The 20,895-nt window shown below is 40.7% G+C and overlaps 1 non-coding gene across 1 annotated transcript; it reads right to left on the bottom strand.

The window, feature by feature from the left end:
* Window positions 1-17,825: 17,825 nt before the first annotated feature.
* LOC118488597 lies at window positions 17,826-17,932 on the bottom strand. Its single transcript, XR_004885141.1, has one exon. It is a non-coding gene; the product is annotated as a small nucleolar RNA R71 (small nucleolar RNA).
* Window positions 17,933-20,895: the final 2,963 nt, after the last annotated feature.

The raw sequence follows: 20,895 nt of genomic DNA, 5'->3' as shown, positions 1-20,895 counted from the left end.
AGGTGGTGCAAATCAAGGGATGGTGATCCAGAGTATCGCAAGTGGTGGAATGAAACAGGGAGACCTTTTAGAAGACAGATATTAGAAGAAAGGTAAGTGAAGAGAAGACAAAAGGCTAGAGAGAGCAGGCGCAGCAGGAAGTCGCGTTGAAGACTGTACAGGAAGTAGATCCTCCGCTAGAGTTCCTTCGGTGAATGTTGATGTGTGTAAAATGCAACATATAAATTACATCAAATGAGGCATAAAATTAACCCTTTTTAAGTACTAATGCTGGAAAAAGAGTGTTTTTGTCTTCCTTTTGTATTTTCAGGATTAAATGAGCTCAAATTAACAAAAGAAGCAAAAAGACAGCTAAATCTAACATAAATACAAGAAAAGGAACATAAGTGGATTGCCCGACCCCTCAACAGCATCCTCCCAAGTAAAACAAGAGAAGGCAGAAGACTGAACACGCCCCGTGCTCAGCCAGCACGGGGTCGTGCCCAAGAAGCAGCAGAAAAGACAAACCTATAGAAGCTTCTATTGCCCACCACAGGGTCGTGCCCAGCGAACATGGGGGCGTGGCGAAAGTACTGCAGGCGCATTAATTGTAATTGCGAATTACAATTAATGAGGAGAGAGATTGTCAGAAGGGCACGGGGCCGTGTGCAGCGGACACGGGGCCGTGCCCAGGCTTCTGTTCAGCCTATAAATAGGAGTGCTTGGTTTCATTGCAACTCATCCCTTGGCACACCACCTCTCTCACACTTCATCCACCACCCACCACCATCACAACACCATCATCCACCACCATCATCCATTGTCCATCACAGAGTGTGTGAGTCATCTCGGGATCCAAGATTGATCATAAGAGTTCTTGACAATCAAGGCCATGTTTGCCTAAGTCTCTTACATCACTTGGAGAAGACAAGTGTTTAGTATAATACTTTTTATTTTTAATCTTTTGCACTTTTTATTTGGTTTTGTATTAATGACTTTAATAACTAGTTGCTTATGTTGAAGGTGACTTTTCCTTATCGTTTGTCCGTGGTGTCTTGGCATTATTTTACTGTCTATATAAAATAAAAGATTTTCACCATTCATATCTCTACCATCTATATGGAGGTATGTTGGCTACCTGGTCGGGGGTTAAGGGAACGGTTTGGTAAGGGTCTTGCCCTTGTTCAGCGTTTAGAGGTCCTGCAAGGGACCTGGGTCAAATTTAGTAGGATCTCCTTCAATACCCAAAGGTATTGGATGGCGGGTATCCAAACTCTTTGACCCCCTCATAAGTCAACTACTATTAATACTATAACCCGGCTATTTAGGACTGTATCCCTGCTGACTCAGACTACGTAGTCGAGGGTAACGTCACCTCCAAAAGAGGGGCCTACCATAATTTGCATTAATAACTTAATTCATTATCTTTCAGTAATCTGACCCTTTAGGATTGTATCCTTGCTGACTCAAACTACTGGGTTGAGGGTAACGTCGCCTTCAAAAGAGGGGCCTACTACAATAACTAAGATAATCTCTTAAACAAGTGCAAAAGTGCGAAAATAATCAAAGGTTATACTAATACACGAGTCGGATCCAAGTGATTCATCTTGTCTATCTGTTTTTATTTTTATTTTATTTTTCAGCATTTTAGTTAGTTTTATTTTCTTAGTTTAAAAATCTTTTCTAACATTTTGATTTGATTAGACGTTGAGGATAAACCGGTACTAAAAGCTCTTGTGTCCTTGGACGACCTCGGTATCTTACCAACACTATACTACGTCCACGATGGGTGCACTTGCCCATATGTGTGTTTAGTGTTAGTAAATATCGTGTTTTATAAATTTAAACTTGGCTAAAAGTGTAAAAAGGGCTTAAAATATACATCTAAAACATATACACACTAACACGCATCAAGTTTTTGGCGCCGTTGCTGGGGACACAAGGATTTTAAGAAAGTTAGGAATCAACGGCCTAATCCCATTTTTTATTTTTCTTTTTAATTTTTTAGGATTTTTTTTAGTTTTTCAGCTTCTGCAGAGCTCCGCACGGGCCGTGCCTGCTGAACACGCCCCCGTGCCCAATCATTGGAACTGGCAATCCTGTTTTAAGTCAGACAGTAAGCTGACACGGGGCCGTGCTCACCCAACACGCCCCCGTGCCCAAGATTCACTTACTGAAAACAGAACCGTTAGATCCCGGCGGTTGGTAATTTCTGACACAAACATGAGTAATGGTAATTCTTTTTACTTTCGGCACTCTTATGGTACGTGGTGTCAATTATGTGGAGGCGAACATAAAGAATTAGAATGTTACTTTCTAAACTATAAGCCCCACTATATAGACCCACCGTCTCCTTATAACCTTAAGAGGGGCGAAAGTAAAAATAATCACTATCTCTCCCTCGAATGCGCCCAGCCAGATATTCTAGGAGAAATGCTCCTCGACGAGTTATTTCAACTAGAAGATCTAATTCTAAATTGGTCAAAAGAGCTTAGGAAGGATTTCATTGATCCACCCCAAGACGATGACCATGAAGAAATGTTGGGATCGCATTCCAACAACCTCGTTGCTCCCAAAAATACCTTCATACCTAGCGAAGACTTGGACGATAGTCGTCCCTATGCCGATTGTGCCGTGAAGGACTCTCCATCGACTTCGTTCGGTGCATACATAGACCTGAGCGATTCGGCATATACCTTCTTTAACGAGAGCCCGGGAAAGGGTTGGACTTGTCCACCTAGAATGAAAATAGGAATTACCCTCACCGATAACCTCTTGCGTTCTCGCCTTAGTCTAGGACAATTAAGGTATCTTAGACACTTTGGGGTTTTTCCAACCAATAAGGAACCACCCGATATCAATAAGATCCTTAGAATTGAAGAAACTCCATAAGACAGCTTCCAGACACGGGGCCATGTCCAGGTCAACACCCCCGTGCTCACCTAAAATATTCTCTGCTGATTCTGTCGGAATACGGACAAAATGTGTCAGGATTTCATCTGCACACGGGGCCGTGTCCAGTGCGATGTCGTTTTCTTTAAATGCAGCCTGATTCCTGCTCATTTTTTACCACTTCAAAAGACAGAGATTCCTGGGATCTTCACTTATACTATCCTAGGTAAGTTCTAAAAGAAGGTTCCAACAACCCATCTTGTCCTTTCCTCTTTTAACCATTTCCTTCTTCTTCATCTTTCTCCAAAAACCTCCATTAAGGTTTGAATTTTCAAGCTTTGTGGTAGGGATTGATGAGTTTTGTTCAAGGAATCTTAGTAAAGATATGTTGTATAACATTGTTTTAAGTTACTAATGTTTAAAAAGACCCCACAAGTTCAGAAAATAACTTAAAACTTCAAGTTTCCTTGCTCCAAAACTCCGCAGAAAGATGAACACGGGGCCGTGCTCAATGAGCACGGGGCCGTGTCTGGTCTACTGTTTCAGCAAATAAACTATTTTCAGTTTATTTTTCGTAGAATGTCGAGTGAAAACAGCGAAACATCTTCCGTGCATTCATCAAACAGCCGAAGAGGAAGGAGGCCCTCCATTGAAGCTACACTTGTGCACTATGTAATAGCATTAAGGGAGGCTCTCGACGAAATGACGTCAGTAGAGGAGGTCCTAATCGACCGTATTAACGATCTTACGGTGGGACTCGAGAGTAGCTTCCAAGAGATTAACCTCTTGCACCCGAGGTTAAATATTCTTGTAACACCCCCAATGGAACCGGTCCTCCCTCAACAGGATTGGAACCTGGCGCTCGAAGATAACAACCCTACCGGGTGGGACGACATTCCGGCGGAACCTCCCATAGAGCACCAACAAGAGATCCCGGTGGAAATCGCAACTCCTCAAACTAACGCTAATGAGCCCTCTTTTCTCCTTCCAAGGGAGGTGGAGGGGTGGCTCGCCGACATATGAGGAAAGCCACACCCGGAAGAAGGAGTTCTATAAGGCCATATCTAACCAAGACTACTAGCTTCTTGGAAATTTTGCTAATTAAAATAAAGTATAGGCTAGAACTCCATGGTTTAATGCTTCTTTGTTTTCTTATCTAGCTTAATATAAATTTAGGACTATGTAAGATCTCTCTATGGTTTTAATGGAATGATGGTTTTAAGGTTTGAATGGTTCGTAATAAATAAAACTCACTCATGGTGGTAAAGGATGACAAGGGAAACGAGAAACATGGCCCCATGCACAAGAACAAGGCCACCGGTCAACAATTTCTCCATTACAGAAGGTTCAGCACGGGCCGTGCCCAGCCAACACGGCCCCGTGCTGAACACCCTGCAGAAAAACGCCCAGTTCAGGTAACTGGACACGAGCCGTGTTCACCAGACACGCCCCCGTGTCTAGGCTTCTGTTTCTTTTCTTTAATTTTCGTTACTGGCACCTGAACACGGGGCCGTGCCCGGTCCCCACGGGGCCGTGTCCAGACTGCCAGTAACATAAATTTTTGCTTTTAACACCATGTTACACATTCAATCAACCTAAAAATTTATTTTTGGGACACATTGAGGACAATGTGTAATTTAAGTGTGGGGGGGATGCTAAAACATTGAATTTTGCAAGTCCTAATAACAATCCTTACACAAAACTCTATTGGAACCGCTAATCACCCCAATTTTTTTTTCAAAAAACTTTCATTTTTTTTACTTGTCTAAAGTTTAAGTTGGGAATTCTAAGACTAACAAGGTTATATTTTTACAAATTTACAACCGATAGCATCGTGATAAAAAGAACCAACATAAGAAAATTATGAAACGACATGACAAGCTTAGTTAAAATTCGATTATATATACTTGATCATATAGAAAAACCCATTCACACAAAAAGTGAGTTTTGAGCCTTTATTGAGCATACAAATATACATCTTTACGCTAAATGCTCATTTTTCGTTTCTTGTGTGAATAGCCGCTTGGTTCTTACGACTCTAGAACTTGCCACGATAATTCATTCTCGGTCCTTACCAACTTAAACCCAAGTAAGTAAATGATGGAGGCATTAGGACTAACCCTTCTTCTTTCAAAACCATTATTTTTATTTTTCTTTTCACCTACCCAAAAACTCCCCCTAGTTAACCCCTTTGAGCCTAAACCTTTTCATTGCTTACCCCAAAAACCCTTTTTACCCACCAAAAAAAACCCTTTTTATTTTTACCCTTTATTTTAGTAACAAGCTTGGTTTTCAAGTGACTAAAAAAAATGATGAAGTTAGAAATAAACAAACAAAGCTCCTAAAACCAAAAGCTTGTTTGAAGAAATACTTCATTAAGAATAAAAAGTCACTAAAACAAAATGTTTTACGAAAACTGACGCTTTTTACGCTTTTTCGCCCTTTACTAACCACTAAACAAACTACCCACCTTTAGCCCAAGCCTTTACTCAAAAAGTTCTCTTGATATTTACAAAGGTAAAAAGTTAAAAAGGAGGAGGATTGATTGCTTGGCAAGCCTATGATAGGAATAAGTTCCATGCCGCTCTCGAGTGATTCACTAAAAAAATTACACCTTCGGCCGAGTGTGAGTGATTTCTCCCATGAGCTATGTGAACTTGTATATAAATGGAATTTTAAAAAAGGCATGTTATGCCCAAATAAGTAATTTCTCTTATGAAACGTTCTAAATAAATTATAACGAATAGGATTGTAAATAAATAAAAAATAAAACCCAACAAAGATCTTGGATTCCCGACACTCTATGACAAGCCAAAACCTTCTCTTCTACCCATTCCATTTGGGAGTGTAAGCCACATATTAAAGAGTTTTGCTTGAGGACAAGCAAAAATTCAAGTGTGGGGGTATTTGATGTGTGTAAAATGCAACATATAAATTACATCAAATGAGGCATAAAACTAACCCTTTTTAAGTACTAATGTTGGAAAAAGAGTGTTTTTGTCTTCCTTTTGTATTTTCAGGATTAAATGAGCTCAAATTAACAAAAGAAGCAAAAAGACAGCTAAATCTAACATAAATACAAGAAAAGGAACATAAGTGGATTGCCCGACCCCTCAACAGCATCCTCCCAAGCAAAACAAGAGAAGGCAGAAGACTGAACACGCCCCGTGCTCAGCCAACACGGGGCCGTGCCCAAGAAGCAGCAGAAAAGACAAACCTATAGAAGCTTCTATTGCCCACCACAGGGCCGTGCCCAGCGAACACGGGGGCGTGGCGAAAGTACTGCAGGCGCATTAATTGTAATTGCGAATTACAATTAATGAGGAGAGAGATTGTCAAACGGGCACGGGGCCGTGTGCAGCGGACACGGGGCCGTGCCCAGGCTTCTGTTCAGCCTATAAATAGGAGTGCTTGGTTTCATTGCAACTCATCCCTTGGCACACCACCTCTCTCACACTTCATCCACCACCCACCACCATCACAACACCATCATCCACCACCATCATCCATTGTCCATCACAGAGTGTGTGAGTCATCTCGGGATCCAAGATTGATCATAAGAGTTCTTGACAATCAAGGCCATGTTTGCCTAAGTCTCTTACATCACTTGGAGAAGACAAGTGTTTAGTATAATACTTTTTATTTTTAATCTTTTGCACTTTTTATTTGGTTTTGTATTAATGACTTTAATAACTAGTTGCTTATGTTGAAGGTGACTTTTCCTTATCGTTTGTCCGTGGTGTCTTGGCATTATTTTACTGTCTATATAAAATAAAAGATTTTCACCATTCATATCTCCACCGTCTATATGGAGGTATGTTGGCTACCTGGTCGGGGGTTAAGGGAACGGTTTGGTAAGGGTCTTGCCCTTGTTCAGCGTTTAGAGGTCCTGCAAGGGACCTGGGTCAAATTTAGTAGGATCTCCTTCAATACCCAAAGGTATTGGATGGCGGGTATCCAAACTCTTCGACCCCCTCATAAGTCAACTACTATTAATACTATAACCCGACTATTTAGGACTGTATCCCTGCTGACTCAGACTACCTAGTCGAGGGTAACGTCACCTCCAAAAGAGGGGCCTACCATAATTTGCATTAATAACTTAATTCATTATCTTTCAGTAATCCGACCCTTTAGGATTGTATCCTTGCTGACTCAAACTACTGGGTTGAGGGTAACGTCTCCTTCAAAAGAGGGGCCTACTACAATAACTAAGATAATCTCTTAAACAAGTGCAAACGTGCGAAAATAATCAAAGGTTATACTAATACACGAGTCGGATCCAAGTGATTCATCTTGTCTATCTGTTTTTATTTTTATTTTATTTTTCAGCATTTTAGTTAGTTTTATTTTCTTAGTTTAAAAATCTTTTCTAACATTTTGATTTGATTAGACGTTGAGGATAAACCGGTACTAAAAGCTCTTGTGTCCTTGGACGACCTCGGTATCTTACCAACACTATACTACGTCCACGATGGGTGCACTTGCCCATATGTGTGTTTAGTGTTAGTAAATATCGTGTTTTATAAATTTAAAACTTGGCTAAAAGTGGAAAAAGGGCTTAAAATATACATCTAAAACATATACACACTAACACGCATCAATGTCTTCAATCAAAACACTATCCCCGGTCCAATCAAACTTCAAATTTCCAGTTCCAGCAGTTTCAGTGACCGTTGTCACAAACTCTGACCAATTATCAGGTAAAGAAGATAACAAAATCACAGCCTGAGTGTCATCAACGAACTTCATGCCCACAGTTGCTAACCTAGACAAAATTGAATTGATTTCGTTAACGTGATCAACAACTGGACTGCCCTCGTTCATTCTCATATTAAGCAGTTCACTCATCAAGAACACCCTATTACCAGCAGACGACTTCTCATAAATATTTGACAGAGTTGTTAACATACCATGGGTAGTTGTTTCTTTCATGATATTGAAAGCAACGCTCCTCGTCAAAGTACCTCTTATTTTTGTCCTTTGAGTTCCAAATTGCTTCAGTAACTTTCTCCATTCCAATAGGTTTTTCTTCTAGTACCACATCCAAATCACATTCACCAAGCAACGCCTTTATTTGCATTCTCCACCATGCAAAATCAGTAGCGTTGAACTTCTCGATTCGGAACTTCCCGTCTTCAGCCATAGCAAATGAGAAAACCAGAAAAAACCACAAGGAACCAAGCACCCGAAACCCAAGCAACCTTCAATAAACCAGAAACCCGAAGTACCCGAAATAGCGACTTCTCCTGCAAACCCGAGCGTAAAATCAGCGAATAACTAAGGTTCAAGAACCAAAACCCTAATCGCCAAACACCCCAAAACCACCAGATCTGCAACAGCAAACCCTACGTCGTGAACCCTAGACCTTACAATCCGAAACCCAGAGAATAGATATGAGTCGTAAACACGTCAGCGGCAGCAACAACAACAGATCTAGACCTCTCGTCCAGTTCTCCCCCCGTCTGGCGACAACCGTGTGAACCATGGGGTTTAACTGTACCTATGGCTCTGATACTACTTGTTAGGGTATCAGATCAGAGTAGGCTCGAGTGGTAGTGAAACAAACAAACATACACACATTGTAGAAAACAAAGAACACGAGAATTTACGTGGTTCGGTCAAGGTGACCTATGTCCACAGGTTGTATAACAACCCTCCTAAAATAATTCCGACACTCCTAAAATATTTAGAACATCCCCATACGTCCCAAATTACACCCCGTATACGTAAAATGGCATTAAATACCTTTATTTTTATAAAAATTAAATAAAAATCAATTTTTATAGTCTCTCGCGGCCGTGAAGACTTAGTCTTCATCTTACGCGGGCCGCGAGCGAGAGAACAAGCGGCAAGCCCCGGAGCCGCCACGTGTCGAGGCTATACCGGTGACCGGGCCAAGCTAGGGCCTACCCGGCCTACGTCGCGGGGCGCGAAGGCCCCTTGTGTTTCCTTCGTGGGCCGCGAGGAAGTGGCTGAACAGCCCTATAAATAGGAACGATCGGCTACAGTCGAAACCATTCAAAAATTTTAATTCTCTCTCTCTTTGATAGCAATTATAATTCCCGGGTGTAATACCCACTAAAGTAGCGAAGTTCCGCCTCGATGTAAGTATCATAACCCCCGGTTACGTATTAGATACGATACCCGATTGATCTAGTGCTCCGTAATTGTTGTTGAGGCTCTGCCCGACGAAGTCGTTGGAGTTCTGTCTCGGGGAGGGTATAACTAACGTAAAATTGGGTTATTATACTAACGCGTGTGCATTATTTAAAATTTATCAGTTATAGCTAGGAAGCCACAGGCTATTATCTAAGATAGCAATGTGAGTAATCCTCCTTTTTGCAAACTGTTTTACAAAGCCTCAAAATGTTTTAAATTATAATTAACAGTGATTGAGTATTTGTATTCTACAATTATCGTCGGTATGTTGGATTTTGTATACAAAATTTGTTATTACACTGTGAGTAGTAACATGACCACAAGTCGGGTTGACAGTACCGTGGGTGGTAATTAAAGTAGAAAGATAAACAAATGTAATTGCGAGATCGCCCTCAATACTGTAAAATGATAAAACCTGTCTTGATTAAATTGGGATTCACTCACCAGTATTTCTCACTGACAAAATGTTTTTAAACGCGTTTCAGGTAACAAAATGTGAAAGCCAAATAGAAGCCAGCTGGACAGCACTGAAGGCTTGGAAAAGTGGCTATAAAAGTTACCTAAATAAAGAAGATGTTTTATATCAATAAAATAGGGTTTATCCCTATAAATCTGTTTGTAACGGAAACTTGGGTTTTATCCCAATATATTTATTATTACAAAATGTGGTGTTTACTCTGATAAAATATTTCCTAACTACGATCCTGATGAAATTTCCGCTGCCAAGTAATGATAAACACCGATACCACCTTCTCTAAGTAGGCCGCGACCGCCCTCCTCCCGAGGCAGGGGTCGGGGGTTGCGACAAAAGGTGGTATCAGAGGTACAGCCACTGATTTTAGCCACAGAAGTGTTCTGCTGACACCAAATTTTATCTGTTATGTTAGGAAATAATCTACGTGATTACATGCATACCTGTGTATTATTGTTTTGTGTTATTTGACAATTTGTTAGTTTACAGTATGAGTGATCAAGGACCATCAGACGCTTATCGTCAATTGTCCAGCTCTCCTAGGGACGAAGGAACTTCATCCCAGCCTAACCCCTCGGGGTATTCGGCTGACACCGAAGAAGGGATTTTCGTATTCAAAGCACAATCTAAAGAGCCATTCCCTCCCAAGAAGAAGGATGTTCAGCAGAGGAGCTCACGAGCAGAGAAAAAGGATGTGAAAACTTCAGCAGCAGCGAGCTTTAGCAGCCGCGAATAGAGAAATGAACACTCAAACTCACGACATAATCAATAGGAGACTAGCAAATTTCCATATACTAGCTACCACAGCCGCAGACCCAAACCTAGAACAACTCATAGCACCACAACCACTACCTTTATTCCCAACACAACCCATCGACATCGAGCCCAACCCCAGAGACCAAATCCCAGCACCTGCTTTTGACCCAACTGAAATCCCTAGAGTACCAGCACCCCATCCCCCAGACTATGACCCATGGTTTGACGACCATAGGAGTTACCCAGAACTCCACCCACAAGACGAACCCATGCAAAACCCGGTAGCACCCTACCCAGACCTTGACCCTCTAGACCCATATTGGGATAATGACCAATACATCAGGGAGATTCTAGAGAACCCGTATCCTTACGAAGAACCAATGCCACAATACCCTGACCCGATACCGGCACCCGCGCCACCTTTGAGCACTAAGAATGTGCAAGAACTCCGCACCTTTGGTGAGGAGATATTGGAAGGAAGTGAAAGAATGAGACAGATAGGGGAGAGACTCGTTTGGAAATACGACGAGCGCAACATGCAATATTGGATGAACCCCTATCAGTAATAGTAATAATATATATATATATATATATATATATATATATATGTATGTATGTGTGTAAGTTTGAAAAAAAATATAAATATAATAATATATCATCAACTAAAATAGATAATCCTATAGCTACTGATGCATACTAGTATTGTATTTTCAAATTCCTGTTGTGATTGTAATAGATATAGATGCATATATATATATATATATATATATATATATATATATATATATATATATATATATATATATATATAATAGAGTAAAGGCCGCAATGTACGACGATTTTGGATCAATGTGTTGTTGTTTGATTATTCGCATTAAATATTGTTTCGTGATATTAATACTTGGTAAATGTTTATAATCCAGATGGACAACAAAGTGAATCAAGAAAACCAGAATAATGATAATAAAGGAAACCAATTAGATAACAGTGTCGTCCAACACATAGTGGCACAAGGGATTATAGTCGCAATGCCATATATTATCAAAACAGTTAAGGAAGCGGAAAATAATAAAAGTAATAGTGGAAGTAAACGACCACCTATTGAACCTAGTCACAGTGTAAACTGTGGACCAATACTTCAAGTGCCCATTCCAAAAAGAAGAAGAACCATGTCTTATGGTTGTTATTACAAAGAATTCTGGTCTTGTAAACCAATAGAATTCTCGGGCAATGAAGGAGCCATTGCAGCTCTACGCTGGATAGAAAAGACTGAAGCCGTCTTAAAAATAAGCAAGTGCGCAGAAGAGGATAAGATAATGTTTGCTTCCAATCTGTTCAAGAACTCAGATTTAGAATGGTGGAACACTATCCTCCAGTCTAGGGGAAGTGACAGAACCTATATTATGGAATGGAATGAGTTTAAGAATATGGTAGAAAGGAAATTTTGTCCTCCCAATGAAAAGGAACAGATAGCTAATAAATTCTTAAACCTTAGAATGACTGGAGTAGACAGCAAGGGATGCACTACTACATTCTTTGAATATGCTAGAATAGTGCCAACCCTAGAATCACTAGAACCAGTATTAATCTCCGTTACATCTGGGGATTAATAAGTGAAATTAGACATGTAGTCAAGGCAGCTAGACCACAAACTATAGAAGAAGCTGTAGAACTAGCAAATACCTTGACTGATGAATTAGTACGTACCCAAGAAGAAAACCAAAGGAAGAACCTAGCTCAAAAACTTACCCAAGAATTTCGCTATAGTAATTCCAACCGTGGGAAAAGCATAGGTTCTACCTCTACCCCTTACTGTAAGGCCTGCAAAAGGAAGCATTCTGGAAGATGCTCCACCTACTGTAATTTCTGCAAGATACCCGGACACAAGGAGGAAGACTGTAGGAAGAAACCCAGTAACGGAGTATGCTTCAATTGTGGAGAAAAAGGGCATATCAAGCCAAACTGTCCGAAACTAGCTCCGGCCTTGAACAACAAGAATATTAAAAATGCTAGAGCATTTGTTCTGACTGCAGAAGAAGCCAAGATGATCCCAGACGTGATTGCCGGTACGTTTTTAGTTAATGACGTTTTTGCTAAAGTATTATTTGACTCTGGTGCGAACCAAAGTTTTATTAATACTTCATTTTGCAAACTTCTCAATCAACCATTAACTAAACTCCAACAAGAATGCCTAGTAGAGACAGCAAATGGAGAATCCATTAAGATTACTGAAATCTTGCAGGGAGCAAGAATAGAATTTTTAAATCAAAAATTTATTGCAAATCTTTATCCAATGAATCTGGCAGGATTTGATGTTGTATTAGGAATAGATTGGTTAGTAGCCAATACGGCCAATATTCTCTACGATCAAAAGTCAATCCAAGTAAATTCACCAAAAGGTGAAAAGATCACAATTAAAGGAGATAAGCCGTCTAGATCCACAAAATTCATCTCTGTGATGAAAACAGCCCGTTATGCAAGAAAAGGATCATTAGTGTATATGATTTCCATAATCATTAACACTAAAGGAAAAGAACTGAAAGATATTCCAGTAGTATCTCAGTTTCCAGATGTGTTTCCAGAAGAATTACCAGGACTACTGCCAGACAGGGAAGTCGAATTCAGAATTCACCTACTACCAGGAACAACCCCAATTGCCAAAGCACCCTACCATTTGGCACCCGTAGAAATGCGAGAATTGAAGAAACAATTGGACGAACTTCTGGAGAAGGGATTCATATAGCCAAGTTTATCACCATGGGGAGCACCGATCTTATTTGTCAAAAAGAAAGACGGGTCAATGCTTATGTGCATTGATTACCGGTAATTGAACAAGGTCACGATTAAAAATCAGTACCCATTACCGAGAATCGATGATCTGTTTGATCAATTTCAAGGAGCTCGCTTCTTTTCAAAAGTCGATTTACGCTCAGGATATCATCAATTAAAGGTACAGGAAGAGGACATTCCTAAGACCGCTTTCAGGACAAGGTATGGCCATTATGAATTTACTGTCATGCCGTTTAGTTTAACCAAAGCCCCAGCCGTATTTATGGACATGATGAACCGAATATGTAAGCCATATTTGGATAAATTCATAATTGTCTTTATTGATGATATTCTCATTTACTCTAAGAGTAAAGAGGAACATGCAGCGCATCTGCATGCACTTCTAAATTTGTTGAGAAAAGAAAAGATTTATGCCAAATTTTCGAAGTGTGAATTTTGGTTAGAAGAAGCACAGTTTCTTGGGCATTTAGTCAATCATGAAGGAATTCATGTGGATCCCACAAAGATTGAGGCAATTACTAAATGGAAAACCCCTGAGTCGCCAACAGAGGTTAGAAGTTTTCTAGGACTGGCTGGTTATTATAGACGATTTATCCGAGATTTTTCTAGAATATCCATTCCCTTAACTAAGCTAACCTGTAAATCTGTTAAGTTTGAATGGGGACCAAAACAAGAAGAAGCCTTTAGAATTCTTAAGCAAAGATTAACCAACGCACCCATACTAGCGTTACTAGAAGGAACTGAAGACTTTGTAGTCTATTGTGACGCTTCTAAGTTAGGATATCGATGTGTGTTGATGCACCGTCAAAAGGTTATAGCCTATGCATCTAGACAACTTAAGAATCATGAAAAAAACCATTCAACTCATGATTTAGAATTAGGAGCCATAATTTTTGCCCTTAAAATTTGGAGACATTACCTTTACGGTAGTAAGTTTACCATTTTCACCGATCATAAGAGTTTAAGGTATCTTTTTGGGAAAAAAAGAATTGAATATGAGACAAAGACGCTGGATGGAGATACTTAGTGATTATGATTGTAATATCCAGTATCATGCAGGAAAAGCTAATGTAGTAGCCGATGCTTTAAGTCGAAAGTATTACGAAAAGCCAAAAAGAGTACGTTCTCTTAAACTAAATCTGCAGATAGATTTAAATGAACAAATTAGAGCCGTACAAGAATCATTAATCAAGGACGATACTGAGAAATTAAAAGGAATGATTAAGGAATTAGAGCAAGGAACAGATGGATTATGGGGGGGGGATATTCCACGGTCCTCCCAACCGCCGAGGTGATCCCACCACGCAGACTGCCACCCAGCAAGCCTGAGTCTGGGGGTAAATCCGCTACCGTAGGGGCATTCGGAAAGAGCAAGACTCAAACCCGCCACCTCCGGGTTAGAATGCGGGCTGGTGGCCATTGGGCTGACACCCAATGGTTAGAAGAAGCCTATAAGTCTAGGTATACGATACATCCTGGAAGTGATAAGATGTATCAAGATTTAAGAAAGAATTCTGGTGGATAGGAATGAAAAAGGATATAGCAGCTTATGTTGCCAAGTGTCTAACCTGTTCACAGGTCAAAGCTGAACATCAGAAACCCTCAGGCTTGCTGCAGCAATTAGAAATACCAATATGGAAATGAGAATTGATAACAATGGACTTTGTTACCAAATTACCCAAGACACGAAAAGGGAATGATACAATCTGGGTGATTGTAGATAGGTTAACCAAATCTGCTCATTTCTTACCGATGAAGGAAACTTTCAGTATGGAACAGTTAGCCAAGTTATATGTAAACGAAATAGTTTCATTACATGGAATTCCTTTATCTATTGTTTCTGATAGAGATAGCCGTTTTACTTCTCATTTTTGGACAACTTTCCAAAAAGCAATGGGAACCAAGCTGAATCTAAGCACAGCTTATCATCCTCAAACGGATGGACAAAGCGAAAGGACAATTCAGACTATGGAAGATATGCTTAGAGCTTGTGTAATTTATTTCGGAGGAAATTGGGACGATCACTTACCATTAATAGAGTTTTCCTACTGATGTGCACCAAATGCAACATATAAATTACATCAATTGTGGCATAAAACTAACCCTTTTTTAGTACTAATGTTGGAAAAAGTGTGTTTTTGTCTTCCTTTTGTATTTTCAGGATTAAATGAGCTCAAATGAACAAAAGAAGCAAAAAGGCAGCTAAATCTAACATAAATACAAGAAAAGGAACAAACGTAGCATGTCCGACCCCCCGACAGCATCTTCCCCAAGCAAAACAAAAGAACAGAAGGCTGAACACGCCCCGTGCTCAATGAGCACGGGGGCGTGCCCAAGTGTCAGCAGAAAAGACAAAGTTGTAGAAGCTTCTATCACCCACCACGGGGGCGTGCCCACTGGACACGGGGCCGTGGTCAACTCTAAGATTCGCAGAATCTAGGGAAATCTTGATAGTACAGATACACTTCTGCACACGGGGTCATGCTCAGCTGACACGGGGCCGTGGTCAACTCTAAGATTCGCAGAATCTAGGGAAATCTTGATAGTACAGATACGCTTCTGCACACGGGGTCATGCTCAGCGGACACAGGGGCGTGGTCAACTAATGCAGATAAACTGCAATTAATGAAGAAAGAGAAGGAGGATGGACACGGGGCCTTGCCCAATGGACACGGGGCCGTGCCCGAGCTGCTGTTCAGGATATAAATAGGGGTGCTTGGCTCATTTGCAAACTATCCCTTGGCACACCACCTCTCTCACACTTCACCCACCCACCACCACCATCACAACACCATCATCCACCATCATCATCCATCATCCATCATAGAGTGTGTGAGTCGTCTCGGGATCCAAGATTGATCATAAGAGTTCTTGATAATCAAAGGCCATGTTTGCCTAAGTCTCTTACATCACTTGGTGAAGACAAGTGTTTAGTATGATACTTTTTATTTTTAATCTTTTCGCACTTTTTATTTGGTTATGTATTAATGACTTTAATAACTAGTTTCTTATGTTGAAGGTAATTCTTCCTTATCGTTTGTCCGTGGTGTCTTGGTATTATTTTACTGTCTATATAAAATAAAAGATTTTCACCATTCATATCTCCACAGTCTATATGGAGATATGTTGGCTACCTGGTCGGGGGTTAAGGGAACGGTTTGGTAAGAGTCTTGCCTTGTTCAGTGTATAGATCCTGCAAGGACCTGGGTCAAATTTAGTAGGACCTCCTTCAATACCCACCGGTATTGGATGGCGGGGGTCCAAACTCTTTGATCCTCTCATATGTAAGCTACTATTAAAACTTTAACCCGGCTACTTAGGACTGTATCCCTGCTCACTCAGATTACTTAGCCGAGGGTAACGTCAACTTCAAAAGAGGGGCCTACCACATTATGCGTTAATAACTTAATTAACTATCTTTCAATAATCCGACTCTTTAGGATTGTATCCTTGCTGACTCAAACTACTGGATTAAGGGTAACGTCACCTTCAAAAGAGGGGCCTACTACAATAACTAAGATAATCTCTTAAAAAGTGTAAAAGTGCGGAAATAATCAAAGGTTACACTACACACGAGTCGGATCCAAGTGATTCATCTTGTCTATCTGTTTTTACTTTTATTTTATTTTTCAGCATTTTAGTTAGTTTTATTTTTCTAGTTTAAAAACCCTTTTCTAACTTTTGATTTGATTAGATGTTGAGGATAAACCGGTATTAATAGCTCTTGTGTCCTTGGACGACCTCGGTATCTTACCAACACTATACTACGCTCACGACGGGTGCACTTGCCCATATGTGTGTTTATGTTAGTAAATATGGTGTTTTATAAATTTAAAACTTGGCTAAAAAGTGTAAAAGGGCTTAAAATATACACCAAAAATATATTACACTACACGCACATCAAGTTTTTGGCGCCGTTCCGGGGACACAAGGATTTTAAGAAAGTTAGGAATCAATGGCCTAATCATTTTTTTTCTCTCTAATTTTTCTTTTTTTTAGATTTTCTTAATTTTTTCAGTTTCTGCAGTGCTCAGCACGGGCCGTGCCTGGTCGGACACGGGCCGTGCCCAGCATTGTTACTGGCAGTTTTTATTTTCCGAGTTACAGAGAGTTGAGCACGGGGCCATGTCGAACTCCCCAGTAACAGGGATCCGGAAAACAATCACTGTATCACCGACCACGGGTCGTGTTCACCTGAACACGGGGCCGTGGTGAAGCTTCTGACCAGCGTTCTTTTTGTTTTTATTGCAGGACTTGGAACCCAGGCACCACATCTGAACTCTCCCCGTAGTGTATGAGCTCCAGTTCTAGCAAAGACATAAAAGAACCCCTAGACGAAACCGAATGCTTTCTAAGAAAAAGACTTAAAGCTAAAATCCAAGAGAAAGTTTCGGGGGACCCACTTCCAATGGCGGACCAACGTACCCTCATGGATTACCTACGACCCACCGTGGGTAATCTCGGTGCCGCTCTCAATGCACCAAATGTCGAAGCCAATAAGCCACATTTGATACAAATGCTTCAAAACTCCGCAACCTTCCATAGGCTTGCGGACGAGGATCCTCAACTACATATTACTAATTTCTTAGAAATATGTGATACCTTTCAGATCAATGGAGCATCAAACAACGCCATCCGCCTTCGAATGTTTCCATTTTCACTAAAAGACCGAGCTAAGGCTCGGCTTAATGCCCTCCCAGTTGGCTCGGTAAACACCTGGGATGAACTAGCCCAAAAGTTTCTATATAAGTATTTTCCTCCTGCTAAAACGGCTAAATTAATGACTAAAAATAATACATATTCACAAGAGGATGGGGAATCCTTATATGAAACTTGGGAAAGGTTCAAGGAGCTACTAAGAAAGTGTCCTCATCACGGTCTTGCGGTGTGGCAACAAGTATCCACTTTCTACAATGGGTTGTTGCCACACACAAGACAAACACTTGATTCTAGCTCTGGGGGACTTTTAGGTAATCGTCGCCCAAATGAAACATATGACCAAATTGAGGAAATTGCTCAAACCAATTTTCAGTGGCACACTCCCCGAGGCAACAAAACTATTGCCCCGGGCGCCCATAAGGTTGATGAAAGCACTTCTTTACAAGCCCAAATCGAGGCCCTTTCTTCGAAAATCAAAAAGCTAGAAATGAAAAAAACGGCATTGGTCATGGCTTGTGAAGGGTGTGGCGGGCCACATGAAAATTGGAGTTGTATGTAAGAAGTAGATGATCAAACAGAGTCGGTAAACTACAATGACAATAGACCTAGGCCGTCGGGTCCTCCAACGGGTACCTACAACCAAGGATGGCGTAACCACCCTAACCTTGGTTGGAGAGAACCCGGCAATAGTAGTAACCGACAAAATCTAAACCAACGAACAAACTTTCAACAACCAAGAATCGAGTTACAAAATTTCTCTCAACAACAAGGTGGACGAGAAAGGCTTGAAGATACTGTATCTCGCCTCATCTCCGACACCGAAAAGAAAAACTCGGATCGATTTCAACAATTGGAATCGAATTTTAGAAATCAACAAGCTAGTATACAAAACACTGAAAAACAATTAAATCAAATAGCTCAGAATTTCTCCGAGAGACCACAAGGCGCGTTACCAAGTAATACCGAAACCAACCCAAAGGCGCAAGTACATCTCATAACATTGAGATGGGTCCCGAAGAGGCTCCATTACCGCCAACTGAAAGAAGCCAATCTAGCCAAACCACAACTCCACCCACGCCCCAACAAGAGAAGGCTTTTCCACCAATTCAAGAGCCTACTAAGACTCCTCCGGTTCCATACCCCGGTCGGTTAAAATACCGATGAGCAATTCGCAAGGTTCGAAAATTTACTAAAACAATTGCATGTTAATATTCCATTTATCGAAGTCCTAACTCAAATGCCTAAATATTCAAAATTTATGAGGGACTTCCTCACTCATAAAAGGAAAATTTAATCATTGCAATTAGTTAATTTAAGCGAAGAATGCTCCGACTTACTGCTCAACAAACTCCCGCAAAAGAAGCTTGACCCCGGAAGCTTCACAATTCCTTGCTCGATTGGGGAATCCCCCATTCGTAATGCACTAGCCGATCTCGGGGCAAGCATCAACCTCATGCCCTCATCAATGTTCAACCGACTCGGCTTAGGGAAAACAAGCCCTACAAAAATAAGCATACAACTCGCCGATAGATCCGTCAAATATCCACAAGGTGTCGCTGAAAATCTATTGGTCAAAGTCGGCGAATTTGTCTTTCCGGCCGACTTTGTCATACTAGATATGGAGGAAGATGCCGAAGTACCACTCATCCTAGGGAGGCCATTCCTAGCTACGGCCCAAGCAGTGGTAGGTATGAATGATGGAACACTAACATTGCGGATTGGGGACGAGGAAATGAAGTTTGGAGTTGGAAAAAGAGTAGAAGACGAAGACCCGCTCAACTACATGAAGGTCATTGACTCAAGTCTGGATAATGCTCTCCGACGGTGTAGCATGGGATGCAAAACATCCCACTTGGGTAACATATGACCAGGCTTTGGGTCTAGCCAAGGACCCTGTCACACCCCCAAAATCCACAAGCGGAGTGTCACCGCATGGAGGCGTGACTGACCAGGATCAAGCCACCAATCATATTGAACAAAGCATGTAAATAATTATAAAACCCAACACAATATAATTGGTGTCCAAACAAAACATAGTTTAAGTTATAAGCGGAAGTATAATGTTTAAACCAAAGTATAAGTTCAAATATATCAAATGTTCAACATGGCATAAGACTATCCATGTCCCACAACGACCACGCCTCCTCGTGCAGCTCCATAAACATCTAACGACCTGCAAGGCATGTAACAACGAGTCAACAACAAAGTTGAGCGAGTTCACATTTGGTTGTTTAGTTTTACAAGTTTGTTTTGAAAACCATAAGTTGTTTCGTTAGCCACGAGTTAACCAGTATCGTTATTTCCCAATCCATATCCATAAACAGTGGGGGCTTCCCTATGTGAACCACTAGACCATTACCATATCGACAACTGACAAAAATAAGTTGTGCCCTACGTCAATGTCTATCATCATTGACTAAGTGTCCAGATCCATTAGTACACGCCCGTCCGACCGACACGGTGTGAGGCTTGTCAACCCTAATAGCGCTATTAACTAATGATCCACTCGCCATTGGCCCGAAGATTAAGTCGATATAAAAATGAGGGACTTCATGATAGAGTTTTGTCTAGTAAGTTTAAGGTTGTTGTCCTACCCAAGGAGGACGAACGTACGTATTCTATCCAAGGAGAATACACAGAATTAATATTGGCATCCTACCCATGGAGGATGGCGGTACATATCCTACCCAAGGAGGATATGTAGGTTCTATTTTAATTCTTTAACCCATTCCCAACCACCGGGAATCCCATGCCTTAGAAAGTGTGTGAACTCACCTCGGTTTGCTCGGTATGCTTAATTACTTGTGCACAAAAAATTCAATCAAAGCCTATAGTATGCACGTATACACAATCAGTTTATGTTTGTAATGATTCACATGTAAACTAACATCACAGTAACATCACAGAGTGTGCTTAGACAATTATTATCATGTACACATAAACAGTTAATCAAGTTCATACAATTCATGCTTCACATAATTGATTTCTCAATTTATTCTAGCATAGCTATCCCTTAACAAACCTAACAGACTTAACTGAGTTACAGTGTCCGTTTCCCCACTTGACAGAACATTCGGCGAAATCCCATTTGATGAAATCCCATTTGACGAAATCACTTTTGGTGAAAACACTTTTGACGAAATCACTTTTGGTGAAATTACCTTTGATGAAATCACTTTTGACGA

The sequence above is a fragment of the Helianthus annuus genome, chromosome 16 (genome assembly GCF_002127325.2).
Source record: "Helianthus annuus cultivar XRQ/B chromosome 16, HanXRQr2.0-SUNRISE, whole genome shotgun sequence".
Classification (NCBI taxonomy): domain Eukaryota; kingdom Viridiplantae; phylum Streptophyta; class Magnoliopsida; order Asterales; family Asteraceae; genus Helianthus; species Helianthus annuus.
Note: the sequence above shows the minus strand (reverse complement) of the source record. Positions and strands in the feature narration are given on the sequence as shown.